The sequence below is a fragment of the Dermacentor andersoni genome, chromosome 1 (assembly GCF_023375885.2).
Source record: "Dermacentor andersoni chromosome 1, qqDerAnde1_hic_scaffold, whole genome shotgun sequence".
NCBI classification, from domain to species: Eukaryota; Metazoa; Arthropoda; class Arachnida; order Ixodida; family Ixodidae; genus Dermacentor; species Dermacentor andersoni.
Genome location: NC_092814.1, coordinates 332,719,742 through 332,731,031, shown reverse-complemented (window position 1 = coordinate 332,731,031; position 11,290 = coordinate 332,719,742). Strand labels below are relative to the sequence as shown.

The 11,290-nt window shown below is 45.9% G+C and overlaps 1 non-coding gene across 1 annotated transcript; it reads left to right on the top strand.

The window, feature by feature from the left end:
• Positions 1–10,832: 10,832 nt before the first annotated feature.
• TRNAN-GUU (transfer RNA asparagine (anticodon GUU)) lies at positions 10,833–10,906 on the top strand. The gene has a single exon. It is a non-coding gene; the product is annotated as a tRNA-Asn (tRNA).
• The last annotated feature ends 384 nt before the right edge of the window (positions 10,907–11,290 follow it).

The window sequence follows — 11,290 nt, the reverse complement described above, 5'->3', positions numbered from 1 at the left end:
CTGTGTACTTCGATTTCGGCGTGCGTTAAAGAACCCTAGGTGGTCAAAATTAATCCAGAGTCACCCACTATGGCGTGCCTCATAATCAGATTGTGGTTTTGGCTCGTAAAATCCCCCATAATTTAATTTTTATTTCAAAGCGTATTCTCAAGCTCAATATCATATTTCGACTGTTTACTCTGATTACTGGACGGCAATAAGGCAGTTAGTACATTGACAATTTCCGAACGGGAAGGGTCGAAGCTATACCTCCCAGTCATGGACCCTTCAGATTGGCCGAACATAGAGTATGTCTCGCTTTGAACACTTAAATTTCAAAGGACGTGGCAGCAGAACATGCCCTCTATTTTCTTTGTGGTCTTGCTCTGTGAAACTCGCAACACCTACACGCTCAGTTATCTCAAATTGTGCAAGCAGTTCCAAGAAGTATTCATTATGTTGAAATTGCTATTAACGATACTTAACGAATAATCAGGAGTTTCAATTTATTGTATCGTTCATTATTTGTGGGATATTCCCAACGCGCTTTCCTGTCACTTCACCCGTAAGCAAGATTCAACGCAACACTCCGGCAATGTTCAACCTGCACGTTGGTGGATGCAGGTCACATGCAAGATGTGTGGAACGTTTCACTTATATTGCCTTATTAGTGTCTGCTCGAGTATTTTTAGTGCTGGGAGAAGCGCTTAATAAAACGTTAACACAAATGCAGCTTGTATGTCAGGTAAGCTGATGTAAGCATGTGAACAGCTGTTTTCATAGAAGGGTTGAAATCTGGGCCAGTTGGTACATACTTCAAGGAAAAAAAACCAGTCAAAAAACACAAAGGACAAGAGGAGAGGTTCACACCACAATGACTGGACTATCAGCTGAGCTTTATTAGAATCGGTGTAGTCCCAGCAAGGCCAGCAGAGCATGCACAACTGCATCATCGCTAATCACAGAGCATGAAAAGACAAGAATCACTTCTATCGTGACCGACCTAGAAATGCAAATTCTTTTCAAGTAAGCGCACCGAGGACGTACTAACAGTCGTCACCTAATAAACTGATGTAGTACGCTTCCAGGATTTCTCGCTCTTCTTTGTCCTTGCCCCTGCCAAGAATCGTTACATTGCTGAACAAAGGACAACCACCACATTGATTGCAATGGCGAGGCAAGTTTGCACCGTTATCTGACCCTAGGGAGGAGTGGTGCTCACGCAGACGGTCATTAATACATCGACCGGTTTGGCCTATGTAAAATCTTTCGCATGTGAGAGGGAACTTGTGAGAGGGAGAAAGGCCAGCCTCTGCTGGCCTTGCTGGGACTACACTGATTCTAATAAAGCTCAGTTGATAGTCCAGTCGTTGTGGTGTGAACCTCTCCTCTTGTCCCTTGTGTTTTTTTTACTGGTTTTTTTCCTTCAAGCTGTTTTCATAGTTATTTTAGCATTGACTTAACAGTGCTATTTATTTTATAGCTCTGTTAGTGATAGTTGCCACTATCAGTTATTCTTTCTTGAGCATGTAGATCTGTGATCATTAAATTTATTAAATAGTTGTGTATAAGATATATGTACCGAGTGCTACAAAGAGCAGATTTGATTTTAGGTGATTCCAAATGGTTTAATCACTGTACAATGGCATAAATGAGTGATACAAACTACAAAAATGTTTACCCCCTTAATGGTGTTCGTTTATTCCACGGGCAACGCCCTTACTTTTACTGCTATAAAAAATTGATTGCACACAACAGCGAGCTCTACACATGCGATGAGAAAAGACGTGTTTGAAAAGTGTGTATCAATTCTGACCATCTAGTGCACGCAGATGTATCTGACTCGAGAATTTGACAGCTTTAGGCATGAAACTTTATTTAATCTATTTTTCGTGTCATCCGCCGCCACTACTGTCATTCTTATTCGCCACAAAAAGCCGGCAAGCAAGAAAACTTCATTTGTCCCCATTAACAATTTGATCTTACTACTTAAATGTGAGGGTATGTGTAAGCCATGATACAAACAAGCAACCTTTATGCACACATATAGGTGTTAAAATGTTTAGTGTCTACGTACAAAGAGCATTGTTTACCCAAAGACAGTTTTTTTTTAATATATATATTAAGTAAAAGTGAAGCGGACCACGCACTGTGGAAACCAATGTTATGAGAAGCATTTTGCTGGTAGCTAGCTAGTCAGCATCAGTTAGGATAACGCAAAGCGTGACCAGGTGGACCAACGTGTTTGCGTAAGACTAACTGACATGAGCACGTGTGACGACAGCAGCAAGACAACGGTGACGACGAACATGTGACACGCCGACGGCATTTCTACTCCGGCCGTTCGATGCGAGCTTACGACATGCATATTGTTAGGTTCTACATAGATACCGGATGAGCGTAAGCCAGAGAAACCAATTGTGACGTCATTAGCGACTATAGTGCTATACAATCGTATGTATGTACCTACGGCTATGTAATGTGGTGTATGTTAAAGCGGCAATGGTATTTGCACTCCGGCTATGAAACGAGAAAACCTGTTAGCCTGGGCTAACCACGAAGGTGGCACTGTCGCTACGTGGCGTTAGCTGCTACGAGGAAAGTACTTGGGAATATGGGCCAATTGCAGAGATGGTGCAATCTAACACAGCGTCTCATAGCAGGAGCTGTCACAAGGAAAGAACACGAGAAAATGGCACGTGAGCATGCACGAAGCGTTTCAATAAGCTAGTCGGCTTTGGCACAAGTATACGTGCGAAGGTGGCCTAGTCCGATGTCGAGTTGAAGTGGGAAACACTGCAAATCGAAGCATTCGAAGTGCTTAAACGATACCTGCTGTCACCACCAGTATTCGCCCATTTCAATCAAGATGCCGACACCAAAATCCACACTGACGCAAGTAGCCTAGGCCTCGGCGCCATCCTATAGTTCAGAAAAAATACGCACTTGAAAGGGTCATTGGTTACGCTGGCCGGTCACTTTTGAAAGCAGAAGCCAATTATTCGACAACAGAAAAAGAATGCCTTGCTGTCATTTGAGCTACCATGAAATTCCGCCCTTACCTATACGACAGGCCCTTCAAAGCCGTAACCAACCACTGTTAGGAATGGCCTGCCGAGGTGGCAACATGCAAGTTTATCAGCCAGCTGCTGCTGCGAGCGTTGCGAGCTTCCCCGAAGAGAACCATGGAAGCCTACCACAATTGCTGCGGTGACTCATTTTGTAGGGACCTCGAGGTGCCGCCTCAACACCCCCTCGGCGCCGTTATGACTAAACGCGATCGACGGACCAACTATTGTTACTGAACCCGCCACCGTCAACCTGGTCTGCTGTGACCAAGGGAGTTCCCGAAGGAATGTATCTGGTGGCAATGTCGCGCGCGCCTTTCAAGACGCAAGATAATGGAGAACCGGTGGGTCGACTACGTTGACGTTGGACGCTGCGAATCAGTGGTGAACTGCCGTTTTTCCCTTACCTAGGGATCTAGGGAACACGGAGTGTTTATAAGCAGCTGTTTGTCGGCTGCTAGAAGGTGCTCGTGCTCGTCATCATGCTCGGGAGCTGTGTGCTCGTAAGCTGTGTGCTGTATGCTCGTCTTGCGTGCTGCATTTGGGAGCCATGCTAGACTGTCGATGTATCTCTTGCTCTAATGTTAATATTGTTAATATGTAAATAAACCCTGTATGCCTAGTCCAGTCCTCCCAAGTTCCTCTCTACGACCTTCAACCCTTACAAATGGTGGCATCGGCGAGATCGTCCGACAACTCTGACACTACCATGCCTTGTGTGAGCTGACAAATTTAAAGGACCCTTCAGAACGCCTCGCACGACGGAGTCTCAGACTCCAGGAATTTGACATCCTCATCGTCTACAAGTCGGGACGGAAACACGCTGATGCCAACTGCCTATCACGCGCCCCACTGACTCGCCACCGCAAGGAGACGAGGATGACGATGCCTTACCGGGAACAATAAGCGCGGAATATTTCGCTAAACAGCAACGCGCAGACCCGGAGCTAAAAAACTCAGTGCCCTTCCACTCTGTGAAGAAGGATGACCAGCGAAGTTGTGTATGTGGGCCCTTTAATGCCGAACTGCACCTCCGCCACGGGTCGGCCCGGCATTGCACCATCTTCGGGATCGGCCCACATATGGGGAGTGCTTAATGCCTGCTTCACCTCTGTCGCGAGTTGGCCCAGCATTCTACTATCTCTGGGATCGGCCCATGTATGGGGAGTTTTGTGTCTACATACGAACACAGACAAACACGATCCTGGGGGAACTAGCCCTTAACAGCTTCACTATAAAAACACTGTCGAGTACTTGGAAGGCAACACCGACGTTGTTCCTAGGGCATTTAGGCAAGCAATGTCTTCGTTTTTCATGCAAAACAACGTCCTCGGAAAGAACTCGCCAGTCCACGCGAACTACCTTGTTTTTCCTGCTGGGCACCTCGGATTCTCCCGTATGCTATCGAGGATACAAGAGAAGTATTACTGGCCGCGCCTGACCCCGTTTTATTGGGCGCACCTGTGCCCTTAAAACAAGCTACACCCAAAGAACAACGACAGCGGCAAACACAGTCAGCGATCGTCGAAATCTGATCTGCCTGTTAAGTGCGTTAGCTTTTATACATGGGTCATCGAAGGTTCCAGAGTAATCACTGGTGCCCACTTGTCTTCCAGAAAGTTCCTACACAATTCGCGTCGCACATGCAATCAGATTACACAAGCTTCGGTGACAGCACAACCCTCGATAACATTTGTTAGACCGTGAAAAGTGGTTGCCCAAAACAGATAAACAAGTACATGGGTCAATATTTTTAAATCTTGGTGCTTGATAGTTGGGACACCCTGTATATACACAAGCAAATGCGCAACATACCAAAAAGCTTCAAATACACCACGCCCTAATCACAGCTGGCTATCAAAAACACTCTTTCTGCACGCAAAAGTAAAACGGGTGTATCGCTAATACACAATGAACCTCGTTCTTCAGTGTGAAAAGCCTCTAACGATTCACGTACCATGGTGTCCCTGCTTTTACCAAGAATCCGTACCTTGTCCAGTCGTGGCTCACACTGATGTGAACTGCAGCGTGTAGCAAATGTGTTCTGTCTCTGCCTTTTAGTGATAGACCATGTTCCCGCGTACGCTCATTTACGCATCGCCCAGTCTGGCCAACGTACGTCTTACCATAAAATCTCAGGATCTCAGGCTGACATATCTCTTGCCGCATGGGATCTCAACGTCAGGAACTCATACATGACTCTGGAGGCACATTTTATTTTATGTATGGCTTGGCGTGCTCTTTACTGCAATCCCATCTGCAGCCGCGCCCCCCTTAGGTTCCGTGAAATCTGCGAAAATTAGAGCTGCGAAGAGTTGCAGTATCTGGGGCTTGCATCATCATCTGACTACATCCAAGCAGTGCAGGGGAGAACAAACTTAATACAAGTTTTATAGCTTGCACATCCAAGCTGTCTTCATCAAGCAAGATGAGAAAGCACAGCCACAGCAATCTGCTTGTTCCAGCAGTAGAACTTGCGGTTCAGTGGGATGGAAGAAAGTGCATGTGTGCAGTTATTGGCTGGACAAATCGCCTCTGCTACAACGTATCCTAAAAAAAAAGAAGAGAACGTTCTTCTCTGACCCTTCCTTATCCGCTCAAGCAGCCTGACAGTGAAAAATAGATGCAAATGCAGAACATGGCAAAATTGTTCATAATTTATTTGCAATTTCATTACACAAAAGGGAAATGGGGCCCACTTGCTAAAGCAAAAAAGCGAGCACCCATCTTGCGTATGACAAAGGCGAACACTTTCTACCACTTAAAAGTCCAACCAAACAAAAAGACAAGACACGACATGGCAAGGCACAAGAACAAGCATGTCGCACTAGCGTTTCACTCCTCTATCGGGGAAGTTTACCTAGCTCCACTTTGTAATGCGCACAACATGCCACAGTAGACTTTCTTTCATTTGACCGCAGTGGGACATGCAGGATTGGCTCGAATTGCTCAAGTTTAAATTACCGTATAGACTCATGAGATAGTTATGCATCAGCAGCTGCATCTGAAACTTTAACCAAAAGGTTTCCCAAAAGATTAATTTTATATTTATGCTACACAACCTGAACCAAATGTCAAATTAATGACAGTCAACTGTAGAAGGGTTGACATTGGGCCTTGTAGGTACTACAACATATTAACAGGTATTAAGTGTGGAAAATGAGAACAAAAGATGACGTGAGATGAGCGCTTGTCTCATGCCTTTTCTTTTCATTCCCATCAATTTCAGCACTTAATACCTCTTACAACTGCACAACTCGAATTTAGTGACATCATAGTATTGTGTTGGCATTGTCTATTCATGGTTCCTAGGCTGTGTCAGCAACAGACAAGCTCAAAGAGCACAGCATCTGCCCACAATACAATAGATATCATTGGCTCAATTAGTCCACAGAGAACCAGCAGAAGTAGCTCCTGTGGCTTTAGGTACTAGAGCAAAAATTGAAATTAGGTCTGTCTCAGTGTTAGATATAAAATGATAAAACCTCCTTTAAATATTCAATATCATGCCCAAAATTTAAAGCAAACATGCACAATCCAAGTATGTTGATACACAGTATACCGATGTTTGACAACACTGATGCACAAGGACATTTTGGCAAGCACCAATAACATGTTGGACACCAGTAAATGAGAGATGAACTCGGGACATGCAAGGCTTCCCGTTTTCATGTATTGCTGCAAAATGCCCCACAGAACAAAACAGTGAGATATGCCCAAAGAATTACGCAAATGTACGAGCATGTAAAAAATTGGCATACACATGACACTAATACAATCCGATATCTTCCCTGTTGAACCACAACAAAACAAAACTTTGTTTGAACAGTATGCTCAAATCCCTGCAGATGACTTGTGCAGTTGCTTACTTTACCCAGGGCTGCCAGATACCGGAATAAAAATTCCTTTGAAATCCCCTAAAGCACCCAAAAACTAGCCAACCTAGGCTGCAGTTAAGAAAGGAGGTAGCCCAGAAAGTAGCCAAGCTACAACTAAGAGATCACCAAAGGAACCCACACTCAGTGTTACTCAATGTGGATATGCTTTTGACAGATAAAATCAGACATTTTAGCATCACTGAAGACAAAACTACCAATTGCCTTTTAGTGCATGCAAATTGTAATAGTAATCAAAACATGACTGTTTATGCAAAATCCGATCACCACAAAATTCTATGGCACTAGTATGATACTATCTGATATTGATTTCAAGAGCAGCCAAGCAGTAGGGTTGCCAAAATTTTGATAGCTAACAGGCCCCCAGAGCAGCCAGCTTGGCACAATGTAGCCAAATCTGGCAACTCCTCTTCCCCCACCTGGTGCTCTGATGCCAATTGGTCAATAACTTGCACGTGTAACGGTTTGCCGCGGTAGAAGGCCGTCGTGGAGTAGTGCATGTCATGTCATGTCCTCATGAAGTCGAATAAGCGTTAGTCCGACTTACACAACTCCGCGCAGTTCTTTCTTTTTTTTAATGAGAATTGTCATTTGAAATCAGAATGTACTCCTTCAGCTCACACCTCAATGGCTCGTAACTCGTGTTCGCAGCAAAAATTATAGGCCGATTGCAACGAAATTTTCGACCGCGTAAAAAGCCCAGTTTCAGGTAGTTTAGACATGCAGTAAGCCTCTGTGCGAAATCTTACGCTTGAAATACAATCGCCACAAAGAGCTCGCAAAATATTGATGCTTTTAATACCGAAACTGAAAAAAAAAAAAGAACGCCTCCACTCTCGCACGGCGGATTAATAATGAAAGGCACTCCGAACGCGAGTTGAACCGAATGCATAATGTTGGCACTGGCTATAGAGTTACTCAGGCAATTTTTTTTTTTTATTTTCCCCTTAACTAACGGATTAGCTATCTTTAAGTAATCATTTTTTTAACTATTGGCTGCAGACCCCACATGTGATACGCAAAGTTGTAGAGCACCTTGAGAAACCTCTCAATGAATTGTTTCAAACACGATATATATATCACGCGGTCCTTTCTTCCGCGTTCCAAAGAAAGCACGCGAAATATGAAAAAATACCACGTGTCGGGGCGATTGCGCATTGTTATTGTGCTTCTCTCAAACGTGCGATCGATGAACAAGGTCGGCTGCAGCTAGACAGGCCCGCGACAAGGCGTTATGCTTTATGTAGGTACAGTGCCTCCTCTATGCGTTATAGAGGAGTATAGAAGTGTAGAGGAGGCACTGGTAGGTATCTCGGCATGCGGCTTTTATCGCATGACGGCGCAAATGCGTACTTTGTTTCCCGAAAAAGTTTAAAGAATGTAAAGTTCCGTTCGAATGAGGTGTTCCATTTAACGGTGGCCTGTACTGTACATGTCGGACCCTAATCGACTACCAGCTCTGGCGTGCACACGCGACGCTTCTTTCTGCGGTAATAGGAAGCAGATACTACGGCGCCTTATCCAAGCGCATTGTTGTAATCTCAGCGCTGACGCCCGTTGTTGCAAATGGGTCGCAAGCCCCAAGGGTAGCGTTGGCCTGGCGGCCTGGGGCACAACTGGAAGCATCCGAAGGTCCCGGCAAAGCATGAGTCGACTGGTAACAGAACAACTTGTTTATTTTAACATCGCAAAAGAGCGGGCGGTCAGGTCGACCGAAGTGGAGAGACGGGAGAGCACGTAACTCAACGGAAGAAATCGGAGCCTCTCTCGGCGTCCGGGAGCAGCTGCTCTTATACTCTCGGAGTTGAGGGCAAGAGGGAACGCCTCGATAGAGGCGCACGTGACTGGGCACGGACAGGCTGAGAGACACGTTGGGACGAGTGTAGTGACGCATCTGCCGGGCCGGCGCCGGTCAGACCTCCTCGCTTCACACTTGGGGAGCTCCTCTCCCCGGCTGCCGCGCTTTGACAAGCGTGGGCACCAACATGCACACACACACACACGCACACTTGAAGACACGTGGCATTGAAACATGCCTGGACGCGCTTGGCGGGGAGGCGTATCGGCGGCGCTGAACGGGCCAAAATGTCCGCCGCTTTGAACGAAGCCCCGGCGTCCGTTGCATTCGCGCCGGCTATACCGCGCGTCGTAGGCGAAACGTAACAGCATGTTATTTCGTACCGCTTTTTCTTTTCCCTGGATTATATTTCTTTCATCGTGCCAAGGGACTGCGGTCTCGGTGATAACGACCGCGAATATGGAAGAATAACAGTGTTTGCGCCATTGACTAAGGTCACTGGAAAAAGAATAGACTCGTTACTTGCCGTGTCATGTAGGCAGGCGCACCGTTTATAAAGGATCTATAAACGGTGGGCAAGCGGTTGCTCTAGGTGTCGCCACGGTATACGTCCTGCGGATCGAGATAGGGTAGGGCATTCCCTATCTGAGCAGCCTTGTATGTATGACTTAAACAATGAATTAATTCGAATTGAATCTGATATACAGAAACATTAGATTAGAACATTAGATAAGAATTCGTAAATTGTGCAATTTTGAATACTCTTGTTGCACTGTGTTGACGTTATTGCCACTAAAGCATAGTGAATAATCGTAATAAACGCAACGCAGCGCGCTTGTGACATGAGTGTAATTCAACGGATGGGTTCATTATTCCGCTAGTTAACAATACCTCAGTGAACGCCACCCGGTTCCATTCAAGTAGCGCACGACGCATTAATGCTACGAACAGTAGAGAGTTTTAGAATAGGGGCCCCAAACGTTTTGGGGCCCCAAAGAAATAGCGTCGAAGCCACTGCGCATGCGCGAGACGCAAACTGCGTTTGGGTTTTGCGTTGGGAACGCTATTTCACCGATTTAGCGGGAGCCCAAATAGCGGCCCCAAAGGCTTTGCGTCAACAAACATGGCGGCACCCATCGAAGCGACGGCTCTAGCCTAGCACCAAACTGGGTTCGATTCGTGGTAACGCGTGAAGTTCGCAAGCTAGGAGAAGTGACTGCGGTTATCGCTTTCTCTCAACTAGCGTGTGTTATGAAGATCGATTCATTAGACGCCGCTGATTCCGAATTCGATTGTGAATTTCATGGCTCGTTAGTCTAACACGGCTTAGCTTGGCTGGTGAAGGCACGTAAAGTTGGTTTGCTCAAAACTAAGCGCAACTAATTGTTTGCTGCTTACAGAATAACCTCTAAATTGTAATTAAACGCGAATACACGCAAGTCAAAATTACTATTCCTATCATAAAATGGTGTAGTTTATTTAATTATTTGTAATAGCTTTTCTTTGACGCCGTAGTGGCGCTGTCAGCGCAAGACGCTATCCGCAAACGCAAAACCCTATTCTAAAACTGCACTCCTGCGTGCCCCAACGATAACACCCGCAAAGCTCTTTGGGGCCCCAAACTATTGGGACCCCTATTTTAAAGCTCTCTAGTCTCTCCAGCTTTCATGATTGAATATCCCAGCGCCACTCAGGCACCGTCCGTGCAAGCTTGTGAACTGTTTTTTATCGAATGCCAGTGCGGAACACAACGGAGAGACTGAATTACTTGTAAAGAGAAAAAAAAATAATAATCCGTATGAAATTTGTCCTCATCACGAACTCAACTCATGAGCCGCAACGCACCGCGATCGAGCAGGAGCGATCCAGCCGGCGCGGCGTGACGTAGCCTACGTCATCTCACGTGACGCGGAAGCCCGAAACCTCCCCAGGAGGCGTTGCATAGCGAGGGAGGAGAGAGCGAAAATATCTCGCGGGAAAGTGAACAGACGAACGGATGCGCAGCTGGAAAAAATTTAGAGCGTAGCTCGCTCGCAAAATGTCGGCATGGTGTTCAGCTCCGCTATTGTTCATATCTTCTCTAGAATGTCTGCCTCCGTGGCGCAATCGGCTAGCGCGTGCGGCTGTTAACCGAAAGGTTGGAGGTTCGAGCCCTCCCGGGGGCGGCGGTGCGCATTTTTTTTTATTTTCGCGTTTTTTTCCTTTCTTTTTTTTTTGTTACGAGCGCTCCTTCTTGTCACTTATTTCCCATGTAGACCGTCGCGCTACACCAACGATCGTTGAAACAGCCGCCCTGCGAGCTCGAGCTGAAATTGCATTTCTTTTTTTTTTTTTTTTTTTTTCTCAACAGCCGCTCATACCTTGCCCAAGCTGAGTTGTATTACAAAGCAGATTGTCACGCTCCACGAATTCGCGTGCTGCACGCTTGCTATATTCCTAAGGAACAATTTTTGCACGTGAGCCACGCCGCGTTAAAAAAAAACATATTCGTGCTAATATGCTCATACCACTATGACACTTCGCGTTCGAAATGTCAAGATCCAGCCTCT